We start from the raw sequence: 19,462 nt of genomic DNA, 5'->3' as shown, positions 1-19,462 counted from the left end.
TCCATTTTCTGCATGAACATATAGATTTTAAAACTTAATGCACGATACATCTAATAAAATTAAATAGCAATTGTTCTACAAGAAAAACCGAAGGAGGCTTTATTTTTAGTAGTCTTGTGACTTCCCTTACTATGAGGAGAAGCAATAGGCTAAGAGTTGGGGCAAGAGCTGGGCTCTGGAAGCATTTGCTGGCCACTAGATACCAGTAACTGATGCGTGTAAAAATCTAGTTTCTACTAGATGAAAAACAGGGCATTCATGTCTTTATAATCGATTGCATGCTTTTTAATCTCGAGTAACTCTGAGCCTAACCGGGAGACATAAAAACACAACGAACTTGAATAGGAGAAGTTTGATATGAAGACCGGCCGACTGTCAACCATTACTGGAGTCAGGAAGAGTCGCCTGATGGTTGGGGACACCAAGCCATCACACACAGGAACATGCTGCAGAGAGCAGGGCCAGGCCAGCGCTGAGATCCGAGGGGCAGAGCAGCCCCTCTTCTCTCAGCCTGAGATCCAGACTCTGTCAAGAGAGAAATTATCTCAGTTCCCAGGGAGACAGCGAAGTTGCTATGGAAACTCGTCACGCAGAGGGAGGCTCACCAGTGACCTCTTTCAGGAACCTGCCCAGGGTGACCTTGGGTCCCAGGGCTCGGCAGAAGCCTGGTGCTGGAGGAGGACTGCAGACAGCAGAGCAGGAGGCTCCAACCCTGGAACAGGTAGCTAGTGACACTCGCGGAGCCCCAGAGGCGGGGATGCACTGTGTCACCCCACGCCACATGCAGCAGGCGAGGACACACAGGGTAAGTCGGGAAAGAGGGAAGGAAGGAAAGTGTGCACGGCGTTTTCCTCGGGGAGGGACGGGCAAGGCAGGGCGACCAGCTGGGGGACTGGCTGGCTGCTCTTCAGTCCCAGCTTTCTTTCAGAAACACAGAGTTTAGCGAGGCTATGGGCCCTCTTGGCTTCAATAGGAGCCTCTCACCCAGCAGGCTTTACTCACACCCCTGAAACTCCTGGGGCGGCCTCAGCCGAGGTCCTACCTGCCCTTCGCTCAGTCTTTCATGCTGTCGCCAGCCACGGACACGAGGGGATTGGCACGCACATCTAGAGCTTTCTGGGTTCGTGGTGCCCTCGTTTTTTGGTTGCATCGCCTCATTTTGCAAACACCGGATGACCACCGACTGTGCTCTGCAGCCGCAGCTCGACCCAGCCCTGCACCTGCCTGCTGGTGTCTGGATTTGACCCGGAGCTTGGCAGACAGGGAGCCCAGGGTGAGAGCTGGCAGTGCAGACTCACCAGGTGAACCTCCTGTTTCCAGGGTCAGGACTCTGAGGCTTCTGCTTGTCTTGATTCTGTCTGCATTTTACGCTACAAGACATTGTGCCCTGATGTCTTGCATGCTGCTTTCAATCCGCTCTGACATTCCTGTCCCTGGAGAGTGAGGTTTGGAAGTGGTGCCCTTGCCGTCCGTCCCTGTCAGTCCTGGCTGTGCCCCTGCACACCCTCCACCTCTGCTCCCTGCTGCTGCTTCGGAAACACTCGCAATGTCGAATTTCATGCTTCACTGTTGCTCCTTGTAAGATTTTATTTAGAAAATAAAATCTGCTAGGAGTCGTTTGGAAAATCACTGCTGTAGACCATTTTTATTCCACAGAATTCGATCATTTCATAACATGTGCCACTCCAGACTTTGGGTTTTAATTTCAGCTAATGACTAACCAGTGTTAGAGACTATAGCAAAAATTTTAATAAACTCAATATATTCTTTAGGGTTCTTTATTCACAGTCCTGTGATACTGTAATATATGGAACAAAGCCAATATTTTATATAGTCCTTTTAAATGCAGCTGTAAAAGAAAATGGTGAATGTTGTATAAAAACTTTAATGTTTTAAAAAGAGGAATGTGTATTTCTAATTATTTAATTATTGCGTCTTTCCAAAAATTTGACTATCTTGCCTAATGTTAACTGTTTTTTAAACAGAACGTTGTAATAATCTTTTATCAATGCGGCTCTTCTATTCACAACTAAAGGGGATTTTAATTTTCCAGTTAGCATAAAAATATCACACGGGATAACATAGTGCCTGATGCCCTCGTCAGTATGAATAAAATAGACCTTAGAAAAGCAAGCCTAGAGTTAAGAGTTAGCAAGAAATGTGAAAGTGAAGGTTGCAGATAGAAAGAGACCAAGAAAAAAGGAGGCTGTTGAAAAAATGAGGATGGAAAATAACCTAGTTCTGACCGCCAGCATAATCATTTTGTTTATAAAACACGCCAGGCAAGCATTTCTCCCCTTTCAATTCAAAATAATCTAGAGATCAGATAGCTCCTATGAATGTTTCAGTGCTGAAATGGTGAGGTCCAGTGAGAACCAGGAGCAGAATGACAAACAAGTCCCCGAACCCCACTCGCTCCACTTTGGTAAACTTGCACAATAAACACACCGTCTGGGTTTTCTTTAAGTACGTTATTTTACAGAAAGTTGCTTACATTAATTCCCACTGTAAATTTGTTGTCGTGCACATTGCAATCAACCGCAAGTCTGGACAAAAGAAATTCAGCCTCAGTGAACTGAGAGAGAGCGGTTTTAGTGACCGTTGAACTCTAACACAGTAACAGGAAATTACTAGAGAAAATGAGGATGCTATGGAAGATACGTGTGGCCCTTTGGAATTTCTCTTTAGCTAGCTTGTCCTCAAAGCAATAGTTTTTCTCTTCATCATTTTGTTTTTTGTTAACCCTTATTCAACATTTCAAAACAAGAATTTTCAAAACAAGAATTATGCTTACGGAGTAATGGATCACCAAAACCAAAGGCAATATTTTATTTGTACCCTTTAACTATGTATCTGCAAATTTAGGTTTTCCGTCTTTAAATTTGGTCACAGTTTCCCCCTGGGATTCGCAGTGCAGCACTGTTACTTGGAGAGCACAGCTTAATTAAAGACAAACCACACACTCCACGGAGTCCAGATCCACGAACTTCTCAGAGTAATAACACTCCCAGTGTTGTTACAGAAACTTCTCCTGCATCCCAGGCCTGGAACTTGTTATATTACAGGCCTGAAAAATAGGATGAAATAAACAAGCCAGTTCAATTTTTAACCAAGGTTAAGAACAAAAATGCCAACACCGTTTCAAGCCGAGCAGCGCTGAAAAGCTCCTCTGTTTCTAACCATGGCTCAAGGGGGAGGCAGAGGGAGAGGATGGCGTAGATGGACCCCAGGATGAGGTGCAAACATTGGCTTTTGGATGGTTTAGCTTTGGTGGCTATGTGACCTGAGAAGGCGGATGAAGCCTGCATTCTGGAAACAAACAGTCTTTTCTTTCAGAACACGGCGCTGACTCCCCAGGGGCACTGTGGCTGATCTTTTATTTGAACTAGTTTTTATCACATAAACATCCTGACAACAGAGTTGTCGGTAAGTGCAGCCGTAGAAAATCGATGTCAGTGTATGGTGGGATGGCATTTTCCAGGAGGGCACTGTCTCCCAAGCACAGCTTGTGTGAGCCACGATTAGTTAGGGGAACACTGGCCTCAGGCATGGGGCAAGGCAGGACCCTGTGAAGACCCATTGAGGGGAACGGACTTTCCTTCCTAGTAAGGGTGGGCTCAGCAGGGCAAGGTCCTAAGGCCGTTCATAAAGAGATTGGCATTCCTTGGGCACCCTCGGTGGTGGACGTGATGAGGAGGTCAACCCAGGAGTAGGGGGGGTCTCACCCTGAGCGTGGGCTCCCCATTTACCATGCTGCCGCTGTGCCACTCTCTGTGCTAGAAAGTCACCTCCCCACTCCTCCACAGGGCTACCAAGGGTCAAGACTGATGACAGGGGGAGCCGGAACACTGCACCCATAGTCAATGGCAACGTATCCTGCACTTGAGAATTTGCTAAAAGGATAGCTCTCTTGTCCTGTTCTTATCACACACACAAACATTGTCATGTGATGTAATTTGAGAAATATATAAAAAAGAACAATCCAGGAATGGATAGACATAGTATGAAAGAGAGAGATAAAAGAAAAAGCAAGAGAGGGAATAAGGGAGGGAGGAGGAGAAAGGAAGAAAGGAAGGAAGGAGAGAATGAAGGAAGGAAACATAAGAAGCCTCAGGAGGGTTGGGGGTGATATGTCCCACATCCGCAGAAGAAAATTTCAAACCCCTTAAAAATAAGGGACCGGGATTGGTAACCTCAGAAACCTGGGTGATTTCAAGGCCTTTGGAAAAGTCACATTTGATCATGTTTAGATATCAGAATTTCTGTCACCATGAAGTCCAAATGTAATATTATAGTTAATACTGAATTCGGAAAAATCACAGGGACTGAAAACTGTATACCAGTGATCCCGAGACAGAGCCTCAGCACGTCAGATGCCGCTGAATTAACTCCAGGGGGTGAGGGGGGTGTTTCGCTACCCTTATCCTTTGAATTACAGCAGTCTTTAGGGCATGTCTACACTCCTCCTAATAAAATAAATATTTATGTTAGTCATAAAGATTTGGGTTAATCTTGAACAAATTTATCTTTGACAAGAAGAACATTTATTTCAATAGGAAATTTCAATTCCATCAAGTTACTAGTTCTGATCACTTCCTAAGTAAATGTCATCTTCTTTTAGTTGTATTAAATTCTGTCATTATGCACATATTTTCTTTTTAAAAATAACATTTTAAAAGAAACTTATTATTGTTAAGGAATCACCAAAGAAATGAGACGATTAAAAATAATACTTCAGAGTTCTATTGCTACTCTGCTGCACTGATTTTAGGTACGTAATGAAGCACAAAGAAACATGATCATCAGTGCCAATTCCCAATTGAAAATCTATAAAAATTTAATGTATGAAGCACTAAAATAAAAAGGGTTTCACTCTTGCTCCTTTACGTCTTGGGTCATCACATGGCTACCGCCTCTTTTCACCCATTCATTCATCTCCAGCCAGCTTCCAACCCTCACTTGATAACTGCATCCTTTTGTTCATAACATCCATATGTTTAGTGAATCCTGAAAAATAACACTAAGGAAAAATTTTAAATAGAGTCCTTATGGAACCTCTACATGCTTATTTAGATTCTGTGTCCAACAACAAATATATCTCATATAGGACTCTAAGATTACTGCCATATTTTGGATGCTTTTAGGAAATTGCAAATTATTTTACAACAGAATATATTTATATTCTGACACAACTCAGATAACTTACCTTAAATTTCTAGCACATACAAAACCAGGAAATTTCTTGAGATTATTCGGCTAGTAAATTTGTGAAAATCTATGTTTAACTGCTTCTAAGTGGTCCAGCTGAGGTAGGGAAAAACAGAAAAGATACAGAAGATTAGAGAAATGAAAGACAGAATATTCTAAGAGATTTTATGTATGGTAAACACAGTGATAGATCTCTCAGTGTAATGTAGTTAGGAAAAATCACACATTAGGTAATTTACTCACATTTTATAATTTTAAAGTTACATTTACACTTGAAAGCATTTCCTTCTACTCTTTAATTAAGACACATTATTACCTTTGATGATGATGGTGATGGTTATGTCACTTTGGGCCGCAGTTACTAAGAGTTTGTGTAATGAAATATCTGAGAGCCGCCTATTAGAATATTGATGGCCGTGTCTAAAGAATAATGCCAAGTCGAATCCATTTATAATAAGTCATCGCAGTTTCTGCTGGAACAGTTCACTGGGCCCAAACACCTTCCACAAACATCCATTCCCACGAGGCCACAGCAGCCACAGCTAACCTTACAGAATCACAGTGGCTCACCGAGAGTTCCCGAAACAGGGAGATCTGGTAGCCATCCATGAAGAACCTAGGATCTTTGTATAGATTTCTCTTATTACTTTGTCACATTTTTAAAATAATCATTTTTAAAAATTCACTGAGGATGAACAAGAAGCTTACATACCTAAAGGAGGCTACTTAAAGCATGCGTTTAACTCCTCTGGTTGGCCGTTTTGCTTACGGTCACCGACGATCATGTAACTTGTGTAATCAAAATCATATATTTATTGTTAGGATGTTTTGCATGCTACCTAATAAAAACAGAGTGTCTCCTACATGTTAGGAAGGCCTGGGCAGAGAAGACAGTGCAGACGCAGGATGTCTCTGCCCTTGGAAAAGTAGATGTCTTGTGTAAATGATGAACGGGTGATACTGATGAGACTGCCAGAACAGAAGCCAACAGCTAGAATGGAACAGACCTGGGGGACTGGCTAGAGATGGACAAGAGGAGGCGGTGGTGGGCTGTCCCGTGTGTCAGACCCTGTCACGTGGAGTCCCTAGGAAACGGGGCTGGAGCAGCTCCTGTGGTAAAGGTGCAGAGGATGAGGCGATGGCGGGGTACAGAATGCAAGGGGGGCACACAGCGAGGGGGGAAGATAAAAGCCACTAGGCATGGGCTTTACAGAGCTAACCACAAAGGGTTCTCAGTCAAGAAACTGGTCTTTCTACCTGGGTTGTTATGATCTACAGAGGGCAAAATATAGCTCTTGGTAACGTCTAGATCTTTTTTTTTTTTTTTTTAAACACAGGGCCTTGCTACATAGTTCAGGTTAGTTTGGAACTCACTATGTAGCCCAAACTGGCCGCGAACCATGGGGACCCTCCTGCCTCAGCTTCCCCAGTGCTGAGATTACAGTCCTGTGTCACCATGCCCGGCTGGCTTTCAGATTCCTGTTAGTCTAAGTTTGGACATGATGATTTATCCCCTACCTTACCCTTTTCTTTTAGGCATCTGAAGGTGCCGAGACCTCTCATCTATGCTGGGGGTCACCAGGTAGTGCCTTGGCTGGGACCTCAGTCACCAGATACCAGATGGAGGCCACCAGGGAGCCAAGCTCACCAGAAGATTAGGAAGGAATCTTGGGCACAGTGCTGCAGCTGGTGGTTCCAGGGCACCAAAGACTCCCGATTTCATGTTCTTTTCTAAGTCAAGCCATTGGCTGCTTTTACAGCAACTCAATCTTGCCTGATGTAAGCTTTTCAAAGACCACTCACGCCACTGCACAGAGATGTGAGATGCAGGGGAAAACTGCGTGGTGGGAGACAGCTGATTCTGAGACATGACACCGACATTCAACTCTATTAAAAGTTCAGAAAAGATAAGGAAAGAAAATTATAATTGTCTTCCACATAGAAACCTTTGATGACCCTTATCTGAGCCGTTAAAGTAATAGGAAACAAGCACTCATAACACTGAAAGAAAATTGGAAATGTATAAGATAAAGGTGGAGAGAGTTCTGTGCGGGGGTTGAGGGTAATTTTTATTCAAGACAAGACTCCACTGTTAAGAGATGGTTTGGGACATATCTGTGTGCTGCTCATGACCCAGTCACAAAACACAAGTTTATACGGCAGGGCCGAGTGGGTGATTTGCAGGACAGATTTCCAGACTGAGGTGCAAACAAGCTTGGACTGAGAAAATGGGTTCGTCTTGGGAGAAGTGAGCTGCTTTACCCTCAGCATGGCCACCCGAATCCTGAGTCATTCAGAAGCTATTTAAAAGTACTCTCCTTGTGGTTATGAAAAGACACAAAATTACTTCAGATTCCATGTAAGAAATAGCAAGTACAAAATAATGAAATGTTCATAAAATGGCTCAAACAAATGTACACAGAGGCACAATGACTGATGTTTCCTGCTCCAAACCACTGTCAATTATTCGTCACACATGCTGTGTGTAATCTTTATGATTAGGTGCTGTGGCTTGTGTCTAGATGTCCCCTCAAAGCCCCATGCAATCTTAGGGTGTTTTGGGGAGGTGCTGGATCCAGAGTGTGTGACTGAGTCACAGTGCAATACTGAGATTCAGGGTGCTGGCTGGGACCAAGGGTGGGTGATTGCTGGATCAGCCCATTGGCTAGATTGGCACTGAACCAATCCTGGTAGACTGGATACCGTCTAAGGGACAGAAAGAGGCCTGTCTTTCTCTCTGTCATTGCGTTTTGCTGTCTTTCATGGCCACGAACTGTTACCCCTCTGCACCCTACCTTGGTGTGAGCCTGTTAAGGATTGAAATCTCGACTACTGTGAACTAAAGAAACCTTTCCTTCTTTGAGTGTCTGGTCTTTTGTCTCAGCAGTAAGAGAAACGGGACTAAGATACCATGTACCTAAAGGTCTATAGTTTTTACCTTCAAGCCACCAGGTTCGCTCAGCTGGTCCGAGATGGCAGGTTTGGGGCTGAGCACAGACCTAGAAGGCTTTAACATAGCACGCAGATGGGATCTGCACCCAGCGGATTCCCTTTCCAGGGAGGTTGGCAGCCGGGTCATCTTCCCTTCCCACCAAGGCCTTTTTGCTTCATTTCTTTTCTTTTTTAACTTCTTCTGAGGACTGTTTTGCTTTCCAGTCATGTGGCAACAGACCTCATATTTCTTGCCATTTCTCTGCTGAAATCGCTAACTAGGGGACTGGAAAGCTTTGCTTGGACTTGCGCTGACCATGTTTTTCAAATCTGTAATTTCTCTTCCAAATGGTTATTTTGGATCCTTCCAGGAGGATCCACTAAGGCAAGGGAAATGGAGTTTTCAGGAACCAAGAACCCAGCTTCCAGCGACTCCCTGTCTGTCTCCAAGGTTCGTTAACTTTTAGACTGCAAGAGACCAGGATGGTTAAAACAAACAAACCTGACAACACGAACACGAACAACTGCATGAGCCCCTCTCACCGGTTAGCACTGGCGTAGCTCTTACCGCTGCAGGACCTGCTCTTATTCCAAGAAGGAAATACAGAACAAAGACTCTATTCACTGTGCAGCCCACGTAATTTGGAGATGATCTCCTTGCAGCACGGCCTGACTTATCCCTCTCCTTTTGCCCATTCGGGTCCAATTTTTCTAATTGCCTGTGAATAAGAAAGCCAAAGCCTTTGGGGGTTTTATGGTGCTCATGCAGTTACGTGAGTGCAAGTCCCTTCTAATACAGTCCCATTACCACCGCTGCTGCCACAGTCCAAGCCACCGCATTGGCTATCCTGAGACATCCATGTTGTGCTCTGGTTTCTTTTTGAAAAATAAGGAGGAACGTACTTGAGATAGCAGCCGCATGTTAGGGGATCCTGGGATATCCAGGCTTCTCCATGATATTTCACGACTCCTTAAAGTGCCTCCAAAGAATCACACTTCAAATATAATCAACAATACCAAGTGGTGGCAAAACCTAGCACCGAGCCCTTAGAGCCATCAGATTAAAAATTCCTGCACGGATCAAGAAAACCAACAACAAATGCTGGAGAGACTGTGGGGGAAAAGGAACTCTCCTACACTGTTGGTGGGAGTGTAGACTGGTACAACGTTTGTGGAGGTCAGTCTGGAGATTTCTCAAAAAGCTGGGATTGGAAGTCCCATTTGTTCCAGCTATTCTACTTCTAGGCATATTCCCAGAAGAACTGAAAGCATCATACCACAGTGATATATGTGCACCTATATTTATAGCAGCACAATTTGTAATCGCCAGATCTTAGAAACAACCCAGGTGTCCATCAACTGAGGAATGGATAAAAAAGTTGTGGTATTTCTATACAATGGAGAATTACTCAGCTATAAAGAAGGATCACATTGAGATATTTATCAATAAATGGGTGCAGCTTGAGACTATACTCATAAGTAAAATAAATCAATCTCGCATGTGTGAATACCGAATAGTTTCCCTAATGTAAGTAATGATTCAAATATATAAAAGTATGTGGTAATCATGATTCCCCATTATGTGGCCTTGAAGCCTTATAAAGTTTTCACTTATTAATTGGAAAGGCTTTATTCTGGACTTCTTGATATGGAAATATTTGAAGCTATAGTATATAAAGTTATATTCAAATATTTCAAGGAAAAAGACAAACACTATGGTAACTACTATTAAGTCGGGTTATTTGGTAGTAAAGCACTAGGTTGCTGAAACAGTCATGCTTTGACCTGTATTGTTATGTTGTTATGCCTTTTTTAAATCTCAATCTCTCCCTTATTCATTAAAAAAATTATTTAGTTATTTTTTATGGGTTTTTTGATTAAAGGGAAAAATTTTAAAAAATTAGCAGGATATATTATAGTAACTTTTTTTGATTTCCTATCAACTTGATTAGAAGTCCTGTAATACTCCCACTATCTTGTTTTGACTGATTAGACTCTGTTCTGTTTGTATGATAGTATCAAGTTTGAGGGTATAGGCAACTACTTTGAAGGCAATAAGATTCACTAAGATGCCCATTCTGGTTTGACTATTATCTCCTTTGGAAGTCCTATAATGTTTACAATGTTTAAGTTTTATTGGTCTTGTTCTCTACTGTTTTGTTCAACTTTATAATACCTAATGAGATAGACAATTCTTTATAAGGAAGCAAGAGGCATTATGGTAACCATTGCTGATAATCTTGTACTCTGTTTTTACATCATGTGCTGTGTCTATCTTTGGTTTTGACTGACAGCTTTGTTTTGCCATATTTGACTTTATTCTCTTCCAAAAAAAAAGTAATAAGAACTAAGGAGTAATAAAACCCAAAATGTGTAAATTTTGTTGTAAAAAGAGAGGGAAAAAAAGTGATCTAAAGGCTACAACTGCAAGTGTGTTTAGGGGTGTTAAATAGCTGACCATATTAATGTTTTTGGTGGGATCATTGAACACAACTGTTTGCAGTCTCTGTTTGAATGTTCACTTTGTGTGCTTTGATACTGTGACTTGAGCAACTATCTCTAAGACGATAATGTGTAATCTATTAACTGGTGATTTCTTACTGTTAATTTTTTTTTTTTGTAGTTCTGTATTACCTGTACCCTTACACTACTTTGTTTTGTTTTGTTTTTTCTCTTTTTCCTTTTAAATAAAATTAGAAAATAAAAAAATTAAATTAAATTTTAAAACAATTCCTGCACTGGGTGGGGCCAGATCTCTGCTCTGCTCTGCTGTGCTCTGCAGACTGATTCTTCAGGGAGGTGGGAGCCAACACAAATGTAAAACCCAGGACACAAAACAGCACAGAAGAGGAAAGGAAAAAATTGCCAGATAACCAATAAACATGCACAAGCATCTGTTTTGAGCCACCAGTGGTTATATTAGCGCTCGTAAATAAACATAGCAAAGGGATTGGCCTGTGGTCGTTTTCTCTCCCAACATCCCAGTTTCTTAAACTGTTCATTGGTTTAGGAAATGGGAGAGAACTATTTTCTTGGATAAATCTGTGTATTTGGCATCAACATACACTGGAGAGCTTTTAAAAATATAACACTATACATGTGTCTTAGTTACATTTTACTTGTCACTGAGACAAAATACCTGATGCCTAGGGAAAGGATGTTGGGAAGGAAAGGTTTATTTCTTACAGGTTTTGAAGGTTTCAGTCCATACTCAGTTGGCTCCAAGGCTGGGTGGCATGGCGGGGCCGCAGTTCATGGTGGCTGCAAACAGCAAGAAACAGGCAAGACAGAGACACACCTTCTTCTGCCATTACATTGTAAGCTGGCTCCACCCCTAGGTGGGTGTAGCACTGGCCCCCCCCCCCCCATCCAAGCTCTAGACAATGAATCAATCACAAATGCACAATGCAAATGCATGAGGCCTGGGGGCCACCAACATAAACCATGACAACACGTAAGAGACTTAAAATTATATAACTTATGAAAGTAACAGGGTTCGGTGACGTCTTACAACTTTACGGATTTTACCTGTTATTATCTACTCTCATCAGTTCCTATCTGTTCTCTTAGCGAAGTGTCAACTTCTCTGTAAGGTAAAATAAATGCTCACATATTCTGGTTTCATACAATTTTTATGAACAGACAAATTGTGTTCAGAATGAAGTGAAATTAAAATATAGTATTCATAAAACTGACCCATTTTGCTCTGCTTTGATAACTAAGGCATTATAATTTATATAACCATAGCTATAAATTCTTCGTGTAAGTGTAAAATCGTAATTCCGCAAGTTGCAGGTCCCTGAGACAATGCAGTGTATGCTTGACACATATTTTGGTACACTGAGTGCTACGTAATTGTTACTCTTTTAGCTTTGGGAACAATCTATTGATCGGCCCTCAGGGAACGGTCCGGTCCCTTCATGTCATGGGACATGATGTCAGGTAGCACCCAGAGCAACGCTGCTTGGGACCCTTCACAGAGCGGTAACTTACCTTTGTATATGGCTTCAATTCAGCACCAAACTTAGCTAGAAGAGAAAGTGGAATCACATCTCCCCACTTTCTACCCCCAGGATGACTTCATGTGGGCATCTAATGCCTTCTGCACATATTTTAATTTTCTTTGGTTTTGTTTTTCTATTTATGTTTTTAAGAATCATAATTAAATTTGCACTAAGAAAAATAAACATAACGATGTGTTAAAACAGTAATAACTTAGATCAGGAATGCTTCTGTTTGTGAAAAATTCACTTTGTAAAAAGAAGTGTGGCAAAATTTTTCTGCTACTCACAAACTCCATGCGGACTGATGAACACAACCGTAGTAATCTTCCCCAAAATCATGGAAAAATTAAGTTTGTGAACTGAGGCACCACTGTATCATTAATTTTTCAATTTAACTGCTAAAATATATTCAAAATGAGAAAAAATTCAGAAAAATAAACGTCTGCATGTCTTGGACAAATGTGTGTTTGTGTGTGAATATTTATTTCTGAAATTTCTTGGGACTACTGGAAGAATAATTATTTTTAAACAATTTTGGTGTTTATGTGTTAAAGTTTTATTGCCACCCCTAGGACTGTGTTTTATAAATTTCTTTCATTATTATCTTATTTTTAACTCTCTTTCGATAGGAAAAAAGCAATAAAATGATTCAAAAGAGGTAAAAAAAATTCAAAAACACTCAGTATAACGATTATTTAGACACCACTAAAAACTCTATTTAGATCATAATCTTAACATAGTCTATAAGCTGATGCTAGCATTCCTTTCTTGGAAGTTTCTGGGAAATTCTAAAGGGAAATTTCCTTTTAAAGGTCATTGTGCACCCGCAGGCAGTGAGGACATTCTCCTGCTCACAGACATGTCGTTCTCTTGCACAATACAATCACTTACAGATACGATGTTCTAGACCAGCCTGTCCCTCAGCCCAGGTCACACAGTCCAAAGCCAGTCCTGTCTTTTCTCTCAGTGTTCTTTTCATCAATTTTTTATGTTTTTTCTTTTAAGTCACTTAGTACAATTTGCAAGTTCGATAAGACGATATATGTTTTAAAAGGAGCTGAGCCATTCATGGTTGCATAAGCCTACAATATGCGCACTTGGGAGGCTGAGGCAGGATTATTACCATGAACGTGAGGCCAGCCCAGGCTGCACAGTGAGTTCCAGGCCAAGCTTAACTAAATAGTGAGACGCTGTCTCAAAAAACAAAAGAAAACAAAAAGCATAAATTAATTCATTTAAAAAAAGAATGGCTACATTCTAAAAGTGCTTTTATTTTATCAAGAGAAACATACAGTGCTAAGGGGATGGTGTATTTGTAAGACACAGAACTGGAGTTAGTAGATTTCCCTGGAGTTCATTCTTTTCTTAAGTTGCCTATAGAAGAAAAACCCTGCTCAAAGCCTAAGTAATCCTAGGATATTGGCTCAATAAAATTGCTTAGATCTACTTCACATCTGAACTTCAAACTTTTCCTCCACGTCCTCTGTATAGCACTGTATCTTTCATTTAGAGGGCACAGTGGAGAAGGCTCACCTGCACGGAAGAGCCGTGTACATAGGCATGAGCTTCATGTTCCCCAGGGCCAGGGTCTGTGAGCCCGGTCCAGTGTCCTCTCCTGTGTCCTCTGCTTCCTGACAAACAGCTGCCCACACCAGGACCGTTTCCCCATCAGATGCCAAGTGTCTGCACTATAGGATGTTTACAAGTCACTCCTCATACAGATGATATGAACCAGTTTTCCTCTGTGTATAAAAATACTACACTGTTTCAGGGCTGGAGAAGACCTGCCTGGCAAGCTCAAGGTCATGAGTTCAATCCCTACTATAAAAAATAAGAAACAAACGAACAAAACTACTTTATAAGACATTGTAAAATTAGAAAAACATACCAGATGCAAATCATACTCACCATTTTCAATAATCCTTTAGTATCTTGTATATTTATAGAGGGTTTTGAAAAAAATTGTAGATACAGATATTTCATCCTAATTTCAAACTTGTTTTTTATTTTTTAATATGACAGCTTCATTAAATCACAAGTCTGCAAGTCACGCAAATTAAAAACAAAATGTAATATTCAGAAGACCTCAGCACATTTGCAGAGCTATTAAACAAAAATCACAATCAAACAGTCATTTTTGCATCACAAATTAAAATACTCCACCTTCTAGCTGTCACCTCCCAGCCCCTCCCCATAAAATACATCAGCTAATTTTGAGATTTATCTTATGTTTGGGTCAGATCTTCATAAGCAGGTCATAATTATGTAGGCATTTAAATTAGTCACCACAGTGATTACATGATTGTTAGAATAACTTGCTTCATCATTTCTTGCAAAATATTTACAGAAGATTGATGACAATTTTTGTTAACACTTCTAATGTTTTCTCTGTTTTAAGTGCCCATGGTCAAGCCCCCACCCACCCACACACCTACCCACACACACATTACTGCATTCTGATGAATTACACTGGCCACAAGTGACATATATTCATTTAATGAAAATTCCCTTATAGAATTTTGTGTATTGCTGGTCTCTGTGAGCTTGATCCCTGGAGACTATGGGAAAGAAATTGGGTGCTCCCCAAACCATTTACATGGGTCCCGAGAGACCTGGGCAGGATGGGATTCAGTGAAGAAACTTCCTAGAGAATACTGGGAGACTCTCAGGGCAGGGGAGGTTAAAATCACCAATAGCAGCAGAAAATGTGTGGATAGAGTCTGTCTGCCTCACCCGCTCCAGGAGACTCCAGTTACGGAGCATTGCCTGAGCAGTGCCGAGATGACACACAGTCCTCAGACACCAAGGATGAGACTCAGCGTGGAAACAGAGCCCGAGTTCCAGGGAGCCTTTTCTCCCCATCCCAGGGAGAGGACCCTAATGCCCACTTTGTGCATTCTCCTCCTCTCTCTGTTCGACACATGAGGAAGATACAAGTGAACTCTGCGAGCAAACTTCCTGTACAGCATGGATGGAAGAGGTTCTTTACACACCTTGAAAAGCCAGTGACAATGGGGCTTGGTCACGGTGAACATGGCAGTGTCTTAAAGATGACACCGAGGACCATTGGGGCACGATGTGACATGGGCACAGCCACCAGGAAGGGCCCCAGATGTCATCACTGTGGACACTGGTGGAGCTGGTGGAGTCCATCTCAGAGCCCAGGGTAGGAGGACCTGGGTCACACGTGCTGCCCAGCAGCTGCAGGCTGGCAGACGGGGAGGCTGAGGGTGCAGAGCCCGTGACCCTGGCCCTGAAGACGCCCAGCTGCCCCAGCTGTGACATGCTTCTCATAGGAAGGGGCTTCTGCAGCTGGGCTACTGTGGATGGTGTGGGTCCCACTCTGTGTCAGGGCAAGAGAGAGCTAGGAGGGGACCCAAGCCTGGGACTGACTCAGGACAGGCCTTCGTGACTACTCTGAACTTGAAAAGACAGACAGGTTTTGGGGGTTATAGTTCAGTCATTTGCTTGGTCAAGAATCATGTGTCTTACCCAGTAATTCTGCATGTTTCCTGATTGCCTTGATTCTGCGAGAAAAGCATCTCCGACTTTTCTCAGTCAATCTTTGGAAACACACAGATCCATCCATATTAAACCTCGATTTATTAGACTACCAGGGAAAAAATTCTTAATGCCATGCTGCCCTGCAGGTGAAAGGAATCAGACACAGATCTGGGTGCCCTTGAGTACCCCACAGACTCGACAGCTGGGGCTCAGGGAGTAGAGACACCAGGGACACCCATGGACCTGAAGTAGCCAGTCGCCTGCCAGCCACACGGGTGGCAGATGGGGACAGACAGCTAGGCAGGGAGTAACTGGCACCTCAGCCCTCTGTCTGGGCTCTTGACAAATTTTAATTAATGGAACCAAATCCAATGTAGAGCTCCGTCCATCCTGCCTATTATGACAACCAGGCTCAGTCTCACAGGCTACCATCCTATGTCCTCTGGAGTCTGAAGGGACATTTTGACCTCTGTCTTTACAAAGACAGAATAAGCCAAGTGGACAGCCCAACCACAATGATGCTCAAAGGTAGGCGTGTTTCAGATGCCACCTCCGTGTCCTCTTAGGTAGGACCAGTCTGCACACGGTGGACGGTGGACAAGGGCTGGGGCTTCCACTTGGTTCACTGCGGGGCTTGGGGCTGTGACAGACACCAGCCAAAAGGGGTTCACCATCCACATAGCCAAGAAATTGGGAAGGCGACACCTGAGCCCATCAGGACCATTCAGGGAGCCCCAGAAGCCTCTCTGTAGATGGAGGAGTCTGCAATGGCGCTCTGTGGGTGAATGAAAGTGAGCAGAAGTAAGAGGGCCCCTGAGGAGTGAACAGTGGGCCTCACATGTTCAAAGGCACCCCAGGTTAGGGTTCCTACCCGCACCCTGTATGAAGGGAGCCCACCGTCACACAGCCGTAGAAATGCAGTCCAGCAACACACGGTGTCTGCCAGCTTCTCGGACCGTGGGTTCACAGGAAGATGCCTTCATTTTCAAGTCCAAATTCCGCCTGCTCCTGGGATGGCGAGGTGACACTCTTCTCCTCGTGTGCAGAATCTGGGAGCATCGGCTGGTTGTTTCTGGGAGCCCGCCTAGCTCACTATGTCTGGGTTTCTATTCTATGGTCATGTTTTCAGGGACACCGACCAGGTGACATCCACAGGGAGGCTTGAGACCCTGATGATTCCCAGGAGATTTTACATGGACACTGCCGGGCTGACTCCCTACGTGTGCTGTACGATTGACCTGCAAACAGCCCGCCAGTGCAGAAAACAGCTGCCCGGGCTTGGGGTGGTGGACCTGGCCCTGGGCACAAGCGAGGCCAGCGTGGCCCTCAGCATGGAGGACAAGTGGAAGCTCCATGGCATTAACCTGCTCTCATGAGCCCCACAGAGGCCCGCGCTTCTTTTCCACATTTAGGAACTGTATTTAGCTCCCCACCTGCCCATCCTCCCCTTAGGAGCGGGTCCCCTGTCCCTGTGCACCCCCCAGCGGGAAGGCCGTGCTGACCAGGCCCGGTGGGCACAGTAAAGGAGCGTCTCCTGCAGATGGGCAGCTGAGGCCTTCCCCAACGTTAACATCACACATCAGGTGCCCGAGTGAGTCTGAAAGAACATCCACCACACAGTCCCCTGGATCTCTGAACAATAGACTCCGCCTAACTAGTGTCAGGTGAATGTGTTTATAAAGCTCTCTGGGTTGGAGAACAAAAGAAAAAAATCGATTTCTCTGTTTATATTACATTGGCATCTAACTATGATTTAAGGAAATATTTCCAAACTAGTAATAAAAGTAGCATCAGAGGAAACCCTGATAAAGAGTACTGGAAAAGGAACCCCGCTGCGGTCCCACCCACAAGGGTTGGTTGGCAAAGTTTTATAAAGAGCAGCTTCTGTCAGTTGCTCTGAGCACTTCTTGGAATTCTTCCCTTGGGCAATGTTGAAATATCAACAATTGTTATGAGAGACTGTAACCATGGTGATGGGCAAATAGGTAAATAGAGCTGAGTTAATTCATGGAACGTTTACACTCCTTTAATTATTAAACCTTTGCCTGCTATTATTAGTACCCACTCATGCTTCATAGCTCAGTGAATGGAAAACTTGTCCCCACACTGCTATTTTTCTGAAAGGTTTCGAAGTGGTCTGCAAATTCTGTTTATTCAAACTTGCCAGGAACAATGGCCCCACCTAACCATCTGCGCCTGGAGCCTTCTGTGCTGGGGATAAATCACCCTGTCCAAGTGCTTTGCCCCCATCAGGCGAAGCCTGCCGAGCGAGTGGCCGATGGAACAGGTACGCACTGGAAGAGATGAGGAAACGCTGATTGGGGAGGATCACAACTGGGTGAGAATTTTAATGCTAAATGCCACTCTGAATGCGCCAGTGGGCGATGCCAAGCAGAAACACAGACGACAACAGATGGTAAATATATTCTGACCAGCTGACAACTGCAATTCACATGGCCAACCAGCTCCTAAGTGGTATGGTTCCCAGGTCAAACAATTCATTCCATATCAACACCCAACACACATCTAGGATTGCCTTCAATAAGCAAATGTGTCGAACTACTTAAGAGCAGTTACATTTATGTAATGAAAATAGTAGCTGATTTTAGGACAGTGGAAATCCTACTTGAGCATACAAACTGAGTCATAATACTCTGTATTACATTTTAAGCATTCTAAAATGCTTCAGCATCATTAGTCTTCAAAAGAAATATTTTTCTGCCGTGACATCAAAACAGAAAATCATTCAGAAGTGCTGTGCATTCTTTCATGTTTTTCTAGAAATTTGCATTTAATGAATAATTAAAAACATCCACGAGGCAAACGTATCAATCTCATTGTCTACAATTGATGTTTTAGAAATAATTTTGTCTAGTTTTTCTCTGCCTTGTTTTGCTATTGTTGCACAGATACGGAATTTTTGGTTCTAGCGTTGGTAAAAAGCATCCCCCACTCACCTAGAAAAATGTTATCATTGGAGAATCTTCAAATATGTACAGATAAGCAATGCTGGCAGTGCCGGGCGTTAGGTACAAAACTATTCTCAGGGTCTATTGTGCTATTATATGGAAGCCAGTGTTTAAAGACTGTAACAATGCCCCTAAACATGGAGTTATATACAAAGGAAGATAACCCCCCTTGACTCCTCATTGAAACTGTCTTATTGAAAATCATCTGCTCTCCCAGACTGGCAGGATTTCCTATGACAATTTTTTTTTGTTTTCATTCCCTCCGAGAATAGGACTCATAAGTTATGCCAGATAAAATCTTGCTGGACTTAAAAGCTAGTGGTTCTGAGTTACTAATTTACATTAAGCCCAAGCTCTGCCAGTTTCAAAAATAAGACCCAGTACAGAGCCAGAGGACCTTAAATAGCTTCAGGAGTAGGCGGTCACCTGGGCTTTAATGATTTGCATAGGAAGTGACCCTCTATAGTGCCAAAGTGGAGGTCTGATTTCATGGACACTTTTATCTTGTCAACCAAACAGTTGCTAAATTTCCACACCCTTTTCTTTCTACCCCAGTCAAGTTACAGTATCAAGGAAGGTGTGTAAGATTTCATTTTCTTGTTGCATCTGCTGGTTCGGAGAGAAGTAAGTCACTCAAATCTAGTGTCTTGAAACAGCAACTGTTCGGTTAGTTGGCAAACTCGCAGGTTGTGAGAAGTGCTGCACTTCCCACGTGCCTCTGCCGAAGGTTTGGCTAATGTCTCACACATGCGTCAGCAGTCAGGGGCTGGCCGGAGCTGCCCGAAGGGGAATAATCCTGCCAAGGTCTTGGCGAACCCTGGCAGTTGCTGATCCAACAGTGGGGAC

At 43.1% G+C, this 19,462-nt stretch overlaps 1 long non-coding RNA gene across 1 annotated transcript; it reads left to right on the top strand.

Moving 5' to 3' along the window:
• The first annotated feature begins 204 nt into the window (after positions 1-204).
• On the top strand, positions 205-12,478 carry LOC111756877 (uncharacterized). The gene is made up of 2 exons (XR_002791264.2): positions 205-805; positions 6,745-12,478. It is a non-coding gene; the product is annotated as an uncharacterized LOC111756877 (long non-coding RNA).
• The last annotated feature ends 6,984 nt before the right edge of the window (positions 12,479-19,462 follow it).

This window comes from Cavia porcellus, unplaced genomic scaffold (genome assembly GCF_034190915.1).
Source record: "Cavia porcellus strain 051 isolate PalLab524CR breed Dunkin Hartley unplaced genomic scaffold, mCavPor4.1 scaffold_2, whole genome shotgun sequence".
NCBI classification, from domain to species: Eukaryota; Metazoa; Chordata; class Mammalia; order Rodentia; family Caviidae; genus Cavia; species Cavia porcellus.
The sequence above is the reverse complement of the archived record's forward strand: the minus strand, read 5'-3'. Positions and strand labels throughout refer to the sequence as shown.